The sequence below is a fragment of the Meriones unguiculatus genome, chromosome 7, assembly GCF_030254825.1.
Source record: "Meriones unguiculatus strain TT.TT164.6M chromosome 7, Bangor_MerUng_6.1, whole genome shotgun sequence".
Taxonomy (NCBI): Eukaryota; Metazoa; Chordata; class Mammalia; order Rodentia; family Muridae; genus Meriones; species Meriones unguiculatus.
In genome coordinates, this window is record NC_083355.1 from 62,037,471 (window position 1) to 62,053,663 (window position 16,193).

The window sequence follows — 16,193 nt, forward strand, 5'->3', positions numbered from 1 at the left end:
CCTTTCATACAGAATCTTTGAGAAGTAGATGGAGTTTAGTAGCTCGTGCCTTTAATCCCAGCAATTAGGAGGTACAGGCAGGTTGGATCTCCACAAGTTCAAGACCAGCCTGGTCTACATAGTGAGTTCCAAGACAGCCAGAGTTACAGAGTGAGACTGTCAAAACAAATAAACAAAACAAAAATTAAAAAAAAACAAAAACAAAAACATGGAGCTCAGTGCTAGGGAAACTGACACTGTGATTGGAGTTACTTACATAAACTCTCTCAAGTTGGCAGTTTCTATCCATAATGTCCTTAACCTGTGACGCGGCAATTTTAATTGTTGGAGTCTATTCTACATAAATATGTTTGAAATGCTGCTGACATACCTACTAATGGCCTGATACTGAAACTGCCGAGTAAATTAAGAGGGGAAAGGCTGGAGAGATGATCCAGTGGTTAAGAGCGCTTGCTGTTCTTTTGGAGGATCTGACAACTTATGGCTTCTGAGGGGCCTGCAGGCATATATAGCAACATGTGATCAAAAACAATAAAAAGAAATTTTAAAAATGAGAGAGAGGAGGTGGGCAGGGTGGAGAATGGGGAGGAGATCAGGAAGGGGAAACCGAAAGCAGAATGTGAAGCTAATTAATTAATTGATTGTAAAGAGTAGAACTGTACAAACATAGCAACTTTAAGAGGTAATCAAATAATTAAAAACAAGGAAATCATGAAATTTGCACGCAAATGGTGGGAAATAGAAAAGATCATTTTGAGTGAGGTAATCCAGAAACAGAAAGACACACATGGTATATACTCACTTATAAGAAGATATTAGACATATATTATAGGATAAACATATTAAAATCTGAACACATAAAGAAGCTAGGCAAGAAGGAGGATCCTGGGTAAGATGAGCAATCCTCATTCAGAAAGGCGAATGGAATAGACATAGGAAGAGGGAGAAGACAGGGAATAGGACAGGAGCCTACCACAGAGGGCCTCTGAAAGACTCTACTGATAGAGGTATCGAAGCAGAGGCTGAGACCCATAGCCAAACTTTGGGCAGAGGGCATGGATTTTTATGAAAGAAGGGGAAAATAGTAAGACCTGGAGGGGCAGGAGCTCCAAAAGGAGACTAGCAGAGGGAGAAAAAAAAAACAAAACTGAGCCCTGGGGGCCTTGAAGAGAATGATACCCCAACCAAGGACAATGCATGGAAGGGACCTAAAACCTAGGCTCAGATGTAGCCCATAGACTCAGTCTCTAAGTGGGTACCCTAGTAAGGGTGATCAGGGACTTTCTCTGGCATGAACTCAGTGGCTGGCTCTTTGATCATCTCCCCCTGAGGAGGGAGCAACCTTGCCAGGCCACAGAGGAAGACAATGCAGCCAGTCCTGATGAGACCTGATAGGCTAGGGTCAAATAGAAGGGTTGGAGGACCTCCCTATCAGTGGACTAGGGGAGGAGCACAGGGGGGAGAAGAGGGAGGGAGGGTAGGATTGGAAGGAGACAAGGAAGGGGGGCACAGCAGGATATAAGTGGAATAAATTTAATAAATGATAATAATAAAAAAGAAAAAGGTAATCAAATAAATCCATATTATAAATGTGAAATAATCCTGATTTTTAAAGAAAAAATGAGGCATTTCCTACAAATACATGCATGACTATATATTTTCAGACCCATTTATTTAGGAGCAAATATAAAGAATCTCCACTGAGGAACAACTGTCTTAAACTCACTATCTCCAAAAAGGAACTACTGGTCTTTCCCTCACTAGTATCTCTCTCTTGCTTACTGACACTTCTGTCTAGTCACTTGCTCATTCCACAAACTGTGGCTATGAAGTGGCAGATCTGTTAGCTTAAGTATATTATTAATTTCACAATGTATAAATACCTCAGAATATCACATTGTACCCCATAAATATATGTGATATTCAGTTGTCTGTTACCTTCACTGTTGAGGGAGGGAGCCTTCAGATTCCCTCCTTCTGGCTATCTTCTGCCTTATAATCTCCATTATCATTACCATTGTCTGATATCCTGACTTTTTCATTTTGCAATTTTCTATACTTAACTCCTTTAACTTTTTTTTATGTAGGTTTCGTCTCTCTGTATCTTAAGATCCCACCTTTCTCTTACACTTAGAGAAAATCTGCAAATTTTTTTCTGGTCCCTTATAATGTGTAGAATCTTCACACTAACAGCCTCTCCAGCCAATGGCATTAATTTTGTAACAGCAACGATAATACGACTTTCCCAATCAGGGTTCAAAGAATCAGTTAAGAAAGACCATTACTAGAATTCCTCGAGAAGCTACTATTTGAAAGCAAGTTCCTTCAGTTCTTATTGAAACAGAACCCTATGATTATGCTACTTATCAGCTTTCACTGCCTAAGCTATCCCCATCTGTCTCTCCACCATAACCTTGTGCTGTTGTTTTCTGGATCTCTATGCTTTATTCAAGTGGTCTCATCTCAGCTGCTAAAATGCACCCATTGTTTCTTACCTTGGAGCTTTCTGTATGCTTCTGGGTCATATAGCTTTTTAAAAATTAAATTATTAACTTCTCATCTGTCTTTCTAATGCTCTAGATGTAATATGTACAATACATATAATAAAGAAATTGTTATAAGGGATCTCTGAGTCATGCTTGAAGAGTTAGAAAAACACCATAGAAAACAGCATTAAGGTCTGAGTGTAAGCGAATGCACCAAGGCAAGTAATGGGGAAAATAGTTCTAGGTTAAGAAGAAATTAGTCTCTGACATGAACTCAGTGGCTGGCTCTTTGATCACCTCCCCCTGAGGGGGAAGCAGCCTTACCAGGCTACAGAGAAAGACAATGCAGCCAGTCCTGATGAGACCTGATAGACTAGGGTCAGATGGAAGGGGAGGAGGACCTCCCCTATCAGTGGACTTAGAGAAGGGCAGAGAGGAAATGAGGGAGGGAGGGTGGGATTAGGAAGGAGTAAGGGAAGGGGCTACAGCTGGAATACAAAGTGAAGAAACTATAATTAATAAAGAAATTAATTAATTTAAAAAATAAAAAATAATAAAAAAGAGATTAGTGAGCCTAGACCAGAACTGTTGACACATTCCAGAACACTTTAGAGGTACTGACACCTCAGAAGGGAAGTAAGGAAAGAGTGCGACCCAGGAAGTAGGAGACACTGAGGTCCAATAGGTAGGTAAGAGCAGTCTGTGAATGACTGTGGTCATTCTGTTGGTGGTGGTTTGGTTTTGCTTTTACCTTTTGTCCTTAAATGCTGACATGTTTGGAAGACTGGGAATAGAATACTCGATTTATATGTTAATGGATGCCATAAGAGGAGGAAAGACTATAGAAATTCACAGTTCTAACTTTCCTCATTACTAAACATCTTCAAGAACAGTCTAAAACACAAAAGATGAAGTAAGTATAATTTTAAATGAAGCTGAATATATAGGAAAAGTGCATGTAAACATGCACTGTGACTTCACACACATTTGGAAGTTAAGCTTCGTCGGGGAGGGTCCGGAAGTAAATCCAGGATTTTTCACGTGTCAAGTAAATGTTCTATCCTGTTCTAGCACCTCTACAAAAAATAAATACAACAACAAAAACTTACTCTAAAAAATAACGTACGTGAGGGAATGTTGGGTAATTTTCCAAAGAAGCAAGTGTCAAATATGGGCTGCATAAAAGTGATTCTAGCCAGCTTATAGGCAGAGTGAATAGAGTCTTCTGATTAAAATAATGCAAGAAAAAAATGATTGCAATCTGCTCATTACAGTGGACTCCTACAGTAAAGTTTTATAGATTTATAGAAAAGCAAACAAAACTTTTCAAGATACTAGTACATAAACAAAAGTCACTAAATCAAAAAACTCCAAAAGGATTTGTAATATATTAATGAATGAAGCTTAGTATATTTTTATTTGGGAAAAAACCTAGTCAATAGGGAAAAATCACTTTTTTAAGTTATAGAGTTTAGATACGACCTGATTTGACCCCAAATTCCAATGGACATGCTGTTACAAAGTGATCAGAGATACACAATGTTCTTGTTCAATTTGTTTGTACTATGTAAAATTGATTTTTTTCTTTAATACTAAAATTTGGTCCATCTGTTGGAAAACAGAAAATGTTCTAAATATATACAAAGAGTGGAAATGCTTCATTCCACTGGCTGTATCCTGTGGTATACGCATTTTCATCAGTATGTTTGTCTTGCAGACAAAATGAATATCAGATGGTGGTTTTGAAAAAGGGCAGACCTAACATGAGGTGATTAGTTTCAAAAACAGATTTTTATTCTTGATAAATTATTACCAAATACAATCATCTGTTGATTGAGGATATAAAACAGATTGGTCATACTACAACCCACAGGTTAAATGAAAAACGGAAATAATAAGTTTATTTAACATGGTCTTGCACTGAGTTCCCAGCAGTGCAAATCTGAGGCAAATAATTAGATTTCCAATTTAAAGATATACATTTGTTAAGCCAGACGTTTCCTGAGGTCATCTACTCTCTGTCGGCCAGTCCCCCTGCACTGGCAATGCATTTAGGGCATTTTCACTCAGAACTTTGTATTAGTATGCCTTATACATTACCCTAATCAAGCCAGCATTGTAGTTTGATTCAGGAATAATACAGAAGGTCAAAAGGTTGATAGGATGACTCCTGGCTGCAAATCAGGTTCTGAAACAGTGCCATATAGATGTAAAACTAATGGCTAAGAAAGGTCCTGGAGGTGGGGGAGATGACAAAAATTCTAACAGACAACTGGTAAACCAATCAGATTATATATATATATATATATATATATATATATATATATATATATCTTGTACTAAACAAATGGGACAACAAATGTGACTTAACCCTTTAAAATAGCCATACTTCTTTTTTCTCAAGGTGACCACTTACTTTTATAATAAAAGATAAAGAAAAAAAATTGGCTCTGTTGGTCTCCTTGTGGGGCTCCTGCCCCCTCCAGGTCTTTCTGTCTCCCTCTTCTTCCATAAGATTCCCTGCACTCAGCCCAAAGTTTGGCTATGAGTCTCAACATCTGCTTCAATAGCTTGCTGGGTAAAGTCTTTCAGAGGCCCTCTATGGTATGCTCCTGTCCCATTCCCTGTCTTCTCCCACTTTTGATGTCTATCTTGTTTGCTCTTCTGAATGAGGATTAAGCATCTGCCCAGGGGTCCTGCAGAGACTGGGGAATCAATCAAGGACCATTCATGGAGAGGACCTAAACCCCTTGCTCAGATGTAGCAGAAAGGCAGCTCAGTCTCCATGGGGATTCTCCAGTAAGGGGAGCAAGGGTGGTCTCTGGCATAAACTCCATAAACTCGGTTGCCTACTCCTTGTTCACCTTCCCCTGGTGAAGTGGCCTTACCAGGCCACAGAGAAAGAGGATCCAGACAGTCCTAATGAGACCTGATAGGCTAGGGTCAAATAGAAGGGGAGGAGGTCCTCCCCAATCAGTGGACTAGGGAAGGGGGGTAGGGGATAAGAGGGAGGGACAGTGGGACTGAGAGGAGACAAGGGAGGGGGCTATAGCTGGGATACAAAGTGAATAAATTGTAATTAATAATAATAATGATAATAATAACAATAATAATAATAATGAAATAAAAAGATAAAAAAATAAGATGATGCTCTGACTGATAGATATCTTAGTGTTAGGGAGCATGCTCTCTTTTCCTCCCCTTTCCCCTCCTCTGTTTTTTCAGTAATTTACAGGCTTTGCTATGTAATGTCTCTCCAGGGAGCAAAGAATCCCATTACAAATGATTCCTCTGTGCAGACTTCAGCTCTGTAAATCAACAGGCTGAGCTTTCTAAAAACTTTAAATCCCTGCTTGGGTTAGGCTGGTAAAACTTGCAAATTGGCTGGACCAGAAGCAAAGGAGGGAGGAGAGTTTGGTACTGAAATAGGCTCTAGGAAAAGAGCATATGACAGCCGATATGTCTACTTTCCCCAATAACTGCTGTGCATTGATATGGAGAAAGGAATGCCCATACATGTAGGACTAGGAAAGTGTACAGAACGGAGAGTCTCTTCCCAAGAGGACATTCCCAAGGGATTGGTACACACCGTGAAGATTCTATTAGAAATACAGGAACCCACACTGCTGTCTTCCTGGAGATCAGATTAAGTTGCGAACTAGAGAGATAGTTCAGTCAGTAAAGTGCCTGCTAAGCAAGCATGAAGACATGAGTCTAACCTTTAAAATCTCCACAAAAAGCCAGGCATGACAGTGTGAACTTGTAATCCCAATATTGAGGAGACAAAGACATATTTAGATCCTTGGGGCCTGATGGTCAGCCAGCCAGCTTTGCCTACTTACAGAGCCTTAGCTCCTAGCAAGTGATCTTGTCTCAAGAAACAAGGTAGATGTCACTTCAGGATGACACCGAAGGTTGATTTCTGACCTTCCCGTGTATGCAGTGTGCCCCCCAAAGCATGCGCGCATGTGCACGCATGCGCTCGTGAGTGCACTGTTGCAGAATGACCTCTGAAGCTTAGACATCTACTATGAGTTTTTTTCAAAACAGTAAAAGTTCTCTAGCAATCCTTGGCAAAGAGAAATAACTTTGGGATATCTCTGGTATATTTTGTATACTGCAGATCAAATTTAAATGAATAGTTAATAAATATGAGAATAATATAGAGCTTGCTTTGTAATAAGAATCATTCCATGCATTTTTCTTTCTTTTTCTTTTCTTTTTGAAATAGAGGGGTTGTAGACAAAGGAAAACTTGACTCTTCATCAAAGTCTCCTCAAAGTAGCACCATACATTTTGTAACCTCATTGATCACATTGGGAAACAAATTCTCATGTTTCCATTATGAGAAATCCAAAACAACATGTCAGGTTGAACCAGTTTCTGCCAAAACCAGGGAAGGAAGCTCCACATCCCAGATCACTTGGTTTCTAGTGGTCAGTTCTGTTTCACTTCCACTCACATATATTTAGCAAACTCTTCTGCTAGTGTCAGCTTCTGCAGTGTCTGTCTCATCAACTTCTTATTTATTTATAATTTATTTTTAATTGATTCAATTTACATCCTGCTTGTAGTCCCCTTCCTCATCTTCTCCTGGTTCCTCCCTCTTCCTGATATCCTCCTCCCCTAGTCCTCAGAAATGGGGAGACTACCTCCCCTACCAACGGAGCCTAGCCTATCAAATATTGTTAGAACTGCTTGCATCCTCTTCCTCTGTGGCCTGGTAAGACCATCCAGCCAGGGGGAAGTGATCAAAGAGCAGGCAACAGAGTTCATGGAAGAGACAGCCCCTGATCTCCATACTAGGGAACCCACATGGAGACTAAGCTGCCTATTGGCTACATTTGAGCAAGGGCCCTAGGTCTTCTCAATGCAACAAAATAACAGCCTACAGACAGGGAAGAGATCTTCACCAACCCTAAATCCAACAGAGGGCTAATATACAGAAAATATAAAGAACTCAAGAAATTAAGCACCAGCAAACAAACCAACAAAAATAGGATATGGAGCTAAACAGAGGATTCTCAACATAAGAGTATCAAATGGCTGAGAAACACTTAAATGTTCAAAGTCATTAGTCATCAGGAAAATGCAAATCAAAACAACTCTGAGATTCCATCTCATACCTATCAGAAGGGCTAAGATCAAAAACTCATCTTCTTATGGAGGTTTGTTCCAGTTGGTCTTTAAGTCACTCTCCATTCTCTCACTCTTCCCATCAAATGATCTTTAACTTCTCCTCTTGTCTATTTACATGGTTGGCATTCCACTTCATCCCAGAAGCTTACTGTTCTTATGTTTAATTATTTCCAGCCTTGGTTAATCTTCCTTCATGTTTTCCTCATGTGCTTTCTTTCTTTCTTTTTCTTTCTTTCTTTCTTTTTCTTTCTTTCTTTCTTTCTTTTTCTTTCTTTCTTTCTTTTTCTTTCTTAGAAATTTATTTACCTTTAATTTATGTTCATTGGTGTTTTGCCTGCATGCATATATATATGTGTTGTGTGTGTGTGTGTGTGTGTGTGTGTGTGTGTGTGTGTGTCAGATCTTGGAGTTACAGACAGTTGTAGGCTGCCATTCATGTGCTTTCTTAAACTTTCACTTCTACCAACATCATATCAGTATAAGACCTAATTATTTTAATCCTAGACTACAGTTGTTGGTTGTTTTGTTTTTCTTTTCTTTTCATTTTGTGTAATATATTTGCTTTCAGGTTTTTTTTTTTTCAGATCTTCTGCCTATGCAAACATTTCTGATTAATCCTCCTATGATATTACTCTAATCATGAACTAACAAGGTCTGGAATCTGAGAAGCTTGCCTTACTCAGATCTGTAGTCTAAGGAAAACATCTTTGACTATGCTCAAACCTTCTGAAACTTTATTTATAATGCAATGAATGAGTGAAAACCTGGATCAAACATTTGTGCACAACACACTCAAGGAAAACTCTGGGAATCACTAGTCAACATTTCGTTTTAGCTTTAAAATACTAGCCTACAATTACTAAACTGAAATAGGTTAGAAGATAATCCAAAGGAACTCTTGCTGCAGGCATGGTCGCTGATGTAAGATAATTTCGTAGATGGTCTATTTGTCTTATCCATTGAGCCACCAAACTTCAAACTTTGCTCCTGTTTATAGACTAAAAACACCTCCAGGATAACTTTGCTCCTCTAGTAAAAGCTGAAGTGACTTTATCAACAACTTTTGTTGAAATTGGTTTTCTGGAAGGGTGTCCTACCGTCCTATTTCAAGTTTTCCAAAATCCAATGTTTCCCTAGCAGGCATTATATGGGAGCTTCTCTGTGTTGCTAGAAATCTCAGACTGAACATTCTTTAATGAAAGCAAAGGCCTTAGGGCACTAGTGGGCACCCATTTGCTGCTGTAAGCACAGTCTGTTTGTTTTAAATTGGTGCTCCATTGCTAAAGTTCAAGAGGAACCTTTAAAAAAATGTGTTTAAAAGATCCAATTTCCTTGCACCTTTGGTCAAGAGTTCATAGTGACTTCCTCTGTTAGAAAGAAAGCCAGCTTACCTTAGCAATAGCTAAGAAATTTAAAACCAACGGATTCTCCTTTCCCCATCTATAATTCACCAGTAACTTAATTTTCTTCTTAAACTATTTTTGTCTGTATAGCAAAGAGCTTCAAAGTCTAACCTACCCCACACTTACAGTCTCAAATGTGAACAATAAATGTTGAACTGTAGAAGCACCTTTTGAGCCCTCTTTACTTCTGCTGACACTTATTCCAAGTCAAGCTGCCTTGACTTTGAACACTGTTGTCTTGTGTGCTTTCCAACAGAATAGTTGTCCCCCAATAATAATTTAGCACAACTACTGGACTGAAGCGGTAGGATGCATTTGTCTCTTCCTCTAAGTTTAGTCTGCAAATTCCTAGGAGACACAAAACAATGATTTGCTAACCTGTGGATATTAAAAGGCTGTAGACTGTTTAACATATGCTAGGAGTTCTATACATTGATTCACTAAATTGATTTGGACTGACAAATTGCAATCAGGTCATGTTAATTGCTGGCTAAGGCCAGGCCTCCATAAACAGAGGACAGCAGTGAAATGAAGTAATTATCCAGGTCACTGGGGACAGAAAATGTGCTAATTTGGGCAAAATGAGTAAGCAAAATTTTGCCTAACTGAACTAATCCATCATTTCAATGTAGTGCCTAGCTTTGTGAATGGAAAGGTGACCTCTGTGGGGCATCATATACTCTCCTGCACCTTTAATTTGAACAATCGTTTATTTTGTAAGCCATGCTACATATACCACACACTTCTTATGTTCAAAATAAAAACTGCATCCAAATCCTTACAAACAATCTCCTAGAACTGTCACTGGATCCCAAAGGGGTCAGCTGAGGCAGTATACTGATAACTTACATCACTTAAAAGACCACATTCCTCTAATGTGGTGAGTCTGGCCTCTTGACACAGCAGTCTGCAGTATGAACTAATAAGTTCAAATTTGGGATGTTGTTTCTCTAACGTGGAGTGATCCTCTAGATGAGGAACAAAATGGGATTTCAATCTGCTTACCCTTTGAGATGAAGACAAATCATTACTGAACATTAAAGAAAGTCAATGGACAAAACTGTTAATTTTTAATTAAGCCATCAGCTATATTATTTTATAGTATATACTGTGAACATATAACAGTTGTGTTCTGGCCCATTTGTACTTACGCTAATCAAAAAAACTCAAAGTCATTCAACCATGTAAGCCACAGATTTTAAAATTTAATATTCTACTTTTAATCCTTTGCCACTTGGAAAATCAACAATTGATTCATGAGTGTGTGTGTGTGTGTGTGTGTGTGTGTGTGTCTATGTGTCTCAACAGAGGGCCTCTGAAAGACTCTACCTAGCAGTGTATCAAAGCAGATGCTGAGACTCATAACCAAACCTTGGGCAGAGTACAGGGAATCATATGAAAGAAGGGGGAGTTAGTAAGATGTGGAAAGGATAGGAGCTCCACAAGGACCAAATATATTTGGGCACAGGGGTCTTTTCTGAGACTGATTCCCCAACCAAGGACCATATATGGATATAACCTAGAACCCCTGCTCAGTATCCACGTGGGTACCCTAGTAAGGGGAATAAGGACTGTCTCTGACATGAACTCAGTAGCTGGCTCTTTGACCTCCCCAACCCCAAGGGAGGAGCAGTCTTGCTAGGCCACAGAGGAGGACAATGCAGCCAGTCCTGATGAGACCTGATAAGCTAGGGGCAGATGGAAGGGGAGGAGGACCTCCCCTATCAGTGAACTAAAAGAGGGGCAGGGAGGAGATGAGGGAGGGAGGGTAGGATTGGGAGGGGAAAAGGAAGGGAGCTACAGCTGGGATACAAAGTAAATAAACTGCAATTAATATTGAAAAAATAAAAATTTAATAAAAAAGAAATTGGGAAAAGTGTTTTACTGTTTCATAAACGAGCACAGCATTTGAGTTTTTAAAATTACAAGTAACTATTAATTGAGAATAACTGAAAATACTACATTGAATATTTTCACCTTACTCAAAATTAATAGTCATACATTCTGTGTCATTCACACTCTAAAGGCTTACAGAAAGGACAAGTATCATTTTAAAAAATGAATGACACCCAAAGAAATTGTTCAATGAAAACTCACAATCAGATAGAATTGGAACTTCATCATATTGGGTGGGATGAAGAGATGGAGAAATTCGAGTCTTGCCTTCGTCAGTCATGAACGACACCAGAATGAGCAACCCAGCTTATCTTCCCATCACTTGTGTCTAAAATAGAAGAGTTCCAGCTACATCTGATGCCTGCAGCTCTTTCGAGAATAAGACAACATGCGTGAAAGTGCTTTTGAAACTATAGAGCAGTACATGCCTGTGGCCCTTGATGGTTATGCTGGTCTGAGGTCCCTGCTGGAGGCAAAGCTTATACACTGCAGCTAGTAAAAATGATCATCATAGTTACAAATCAGTTTCGTATCACCACCTGTGAAGCTGAAATGTTTGTTTTGACACCAAATAAAAAACTTAGTTTATAATGAAAATATGAAAAGGCATATATAATACACAGCCGTGCTAGAGAAGGACTACAGTTCACATTCCTTAAAATTACTCCTTTTCTCTTCAGATTTCCTCTTCACTTTTGAAGGACAAAGTTATTATCAAACGTCAATCATATTTTATTAAATTGACTGTGAAAAGGGTGAACTGCAGACATAGTTGTTTTAGCCGTAGGCTTCTTTGATTTGCTTGCTGCAATTTTAACATTTATTGTTTACATATCTTAAAAAAAATAAGACAGAATAGAAAAAAGGAAATACTTAATGAGACCAGTGCATAAACTCAAATTGGTGTATATAGGATGAGGTGACAACTTTGAGCCCTTGAAGCAAAGGGATAAAATCTTGGACAGGGTGTACAGCTGATTACAACTCAGTCCTGGTGTCAGGAGCTAATCCACACATCACCCATTCGTCCAGTGTTTTAGATACGTGGCAGCACCCAGAAGATACTTGCTTTCTTTTCAAAGACAAGACTTCATAAGTAAAGAAATGACCTTCAGCCAGCTTTCTCTCTTGTGGATTGCTGCATACAACTTGAAGTGTCAGTTTTAAGCTACAGTTGCACATTCTGCTGCAGTAGAGCAAATATTTGTTTTGGTTTTGTACATATAATTGTTCTCTATTATTTCCTGTAAGACTGTTCTTCAAACATAATCTGAGCTGGTAAAAAGGTAGTGGCATCAATATACTTAGGTTTGGAAAAAACAATTATTCTTTAAAAAGGCATTTATGGAGAGCCCTAGCCACATTGCTAATTTCGTAAGTACATCTCTTAGCAGCCCCAAGACCTCTAAAATATTTTGTTATTTTACAAGCGAGGTTCCAGAAGAATTTCCTTGCCCCCAACAATTTTAGATCTTCAGATTTATTATGTAATTTTTCTGTCCTACTAAGAATTCTACCCAGAACTTTTTTGAAAAGTAGCCACAATCTTATCCCTGTTTCATCATTTTTTTTTTGCACTTGGAAAAAATATAAAATAAGATCATGTAAATAGCCTATGCCCAACACAAAGCACTAGCAAAAGTTGTATGAGTTATTGTTGTATGAAATAGTATGTTGCCAAATAAAGGAGTACAGTATCTTATATTCAAAAGCTTTTAGAAACAATATATTAAACTATATTAAGTAGATTTTTATTCTCTAAATCCCTAAGAGTTACAATATATTATCATAGTGTATTATAATGTATTGTGAGACCCAAAAATCTGGTTTACAAAATTTATTTGACCATGAAACCCTTCAGTGGGAATCTTCAAAAATCTGGAAAAGACATGGCCAACAAAAATATATCAGAGTGCGTTAAGACTTTCTAACACAGTAGTACATTCCTTAACACCCAGGACATGCCCTAAGAACTTCACCATTAGGTGATTTCATCACTGTTTGAACATCACAGAATCTCCCTGAACAAATGATTGAGCTACCAATCCACAAGGCAATATAACTTTACAGACTACAGGTAGGAATATGGTCCTGTGTGGCAGATGGCAAGAGTTGCCTTGGTCAGGCTCATGTCACATCATTCTATGTTACCACAGAGAACTTAGTTTCTTGTTGTCTTTATTTAAAGAGTACATACAATTTCTTTGAGGAAAAAGAAAAACGGACTTAATCAGTCTCATCAAATTCAAGAAATTCTCGCCCAAATGACAGCACTCTTAGAAAGAGTTTTAAGCTATCTTCCTATAATATCACAAGTCCAAGAGAAGGAAGCAGGGAAGCCAGGCTTACGGGATTACAAGCACCACATGGTAAACCACCGAATTTTAGCACATCTTCATTTCTACTGTTGTACATGGAGTCACAGTTTAAATGAGGATACACTGTATCTTGTAAGACATATTTTTTCAAGGTCATTACTGGATACCTAATAAATATGTCAGTAGCTACCAGTAACTGATATTTAAACTGAGTCTCTTACTTAAGTCTCTGACATCCATTTGCCCTGTTTTCAAGATGGCTGAACAATGACACAGTGATTAATTGACTTTTATTAGACAGCTCTTTTTGCTTCTAAAAGGACTCAAACCAGGTCACAAATAGCTATCTGTAGACTGCCATGGTCATGGATTTTTGTTTTGCTTTGTTTGTTTGTCCTTTTGCTTTTATAGGGCGGTGAGGAGGACCCAGATTTTATCTCCTTGTGGGACGCCCCTTCTCCTGAGCTCTGGTGGGGCCTCCTGCCGACTTACAGTAGCTTCAGAGTGTGCGCAGCGGCTGTGGCAGCTCAACCATGCAATTTTACAGCAGGCAGCAAACAAGGCAGAGAATTCAGGGTTAAAAACTCAAGTGGAGTTCTGTCTTCTGCAGTAATGAAAGCTGACTAAAAGAGTAAATCAAATGGATCTCCTAACAAAATGAAAACAGCTGTTTGGCCTGGGTTGGTCTCTGATTTAGGTTAAGTAATTATTGCTCTAGTGTGGTTCAAGGTTGTTCTGTATTGGTGAAATAAGATATCACATGAAAATCATCCAACTTTTTAATTTACTGTAGCATCAAAAATTCCACTGTATAAAGAATTCAAGAAACGTAATCTTCTAAAAACTTTACCTATAAATGTTTTCAAATACCAATTGATTAAATCTTCCAAGACATAATTACAAAATACATAATTACATTATAGTAATAACTTCTAGTATCTGTGTTGATAAAATATTTTAATATTTTAACTTTAAAATAGTAAGTTTTTCAGATTTTACTGAAATGATATATCCTAATTTCCAAATAACTGTAAAGATAATTTTTATACAGAAACCTTTTCATGAAGAGCAACCAAAGAACAGCTACCTCTGATGCCACTAGAGAAGTCTACTCTAGTAGAACAAATGCTTTTCAGTAAAGCCTTGGCATCCAGGGATGGTTAAGAAGAAAAACAGCTATTAATAAGGAAGCAGAGTGAAACGGTATCCTTATGGAAGAGATTTTTATGGTTTTCAATATTCAGAATGAAATAGATCACCCTTCCGAGGAGACTAGAAAGATGGCTCAGCACATGCTACCCTTGCCGTGGAACCCAGTTCATCTCTCAGCACACACACAAGCTGGCTCACAACCACCTATAACTCCAGCTCCATGGGGGTCTCTGTTCTCCACAAGTACCTGTACTCATTCACACACTCACATCCAAACACACACACAGCACTAAAACAATAAAAGTAAATGTTAAAGAATGATGCAGGGGATAAGGATGTTGCTAAATGTTAAAACAAAAATTTGCCTGGTATATGCAAGCTGTAGATTCAATCTCTAGCAATTCAAACACATACACTCTCTCTCACACATACACACACTCATACTCATACTCTTTTTTTTAATTTTTATATATTATTATTTTTATTTAAAATATTATTATTATTATTTTTTCAATGCAGTTTATTCAGGAACCTTGAACAATCTTCTGACCCTGGGGAAAGCCAGCCCACAGCTTAAATAGCCTCTGGGTAGCCAACCCCAGCATGCCACGTGGGCAATGCAGATAGGTCCACATACATGGAAGCAAGCCAGATCCTCGGCCTTAGCCAAATGTGGAGTTGTTCGTGACTGAGAGCACTCAATTTGCAGGTAAATGGTGGGATCTGGAAAGGATCATCCTGAGTGAGTTGTCCCAGAAGCAAAAAGACACACATGGTATATACTCACTCATATAGACATACAACATAGGACAAACCCACTAAAACCTGTGCATCTAAAGAAACTAAGCAAGAGAGAGGACCCTAACTAAAATGTCCAATCCCCATCCGGAAAGGCAAAGAGGATGGACATCAGAAGAAGAAGAAAACAGGAAACAACCTAGGAACCTACCACAGAGGGCCTCTGAAAGCCTTTGCCCTACAGACTATCAAAACACTCATACTCTTAAACTCACACTTTCATACGCCTATACTCATACAGACATATGCACACACACGCACACACACACACACACACACAGTTACAAAAGCACACACAGGTTCTTTCACACGTGGAACTCCAATAAGTTACGTGTTAAAAATCTCTCTATATTTTTCAATGTAGCACATTAAAAGCTACATTTCTCGGTCTCCTTGTCTGACCGTTTAAATGAACCTGTAACCACCGAATGACTGCTTGCATGTATATGCATAGGGTAGGGAACAGCTCAGTGAAAGAGCATGTACCTAGCATGTTCCCAGCACCAAAGTAAATATGTAAATACAAGCAGTAATACTAACTGATTTTCAAACACTAGCAAAATGTTACAGTATAGAGTATTTTCTTAATCGTCATATAGTAAGTGAATTTTCATTCCTTTGTGTACACTTAACTCAGTTCCCAATGAGAGACAGAAAATGTTACATCATAAGGTGAATATTCTGCGAAGAGTTGCATAGGAGATTTAAAGCCAAGGGGAAAGTCTCAGGTGTTCTTACAGTGGTCGTTCCTGGACACAGAGCAGGGCTTCTTTCCCTTTCCAGTGGGGCCCAGGTCTGCAGTTCCCCTGGGTCTAAATAAGACCGATTTCTCACTAGTTCTTGACAACGAGTCCAGCTAGTGCTCTCTAGCACTTCAGAGTAACAAACAGCAGCTACATCTTAGTATCTCCAAAATGGTACATCTTTCTTTGGTATCAATACTTTCTAAATAGAATACATCATATCTGGGCTTGTTATTTATATTTGAGCTGTGAAACTAC

General features: G+C 38.5%; 1 protein-coding gene across 3 annotated transcripts in view; it reads right to left on the minus strand.

Annotated features, from left to right (window-relative positions):
- Slc25a21 (solute carrier family 25 member 21) overlaps positions 1-16,193 on the minus strand; it is a 530,746-nt gene that overhangs the window by 374,099 nt on the left and 140,454 nt on the right. The window contains exon 1 of one of the 3 annotated variants that reach the window (XM_060387523.1): positions 7,613-10,238. The exons of the other annotated variants lie outside the window; for them this stretch is intronic. The gene's annotated coding sequence lies outside the window, so the exon portion shown is untranslated. Of the gene's footprint in view, positions 1-7,612; positions 10,239-16,193 lie in introns of those variants that run through there. 3 annotated transcript variants of the gene reach the window in all.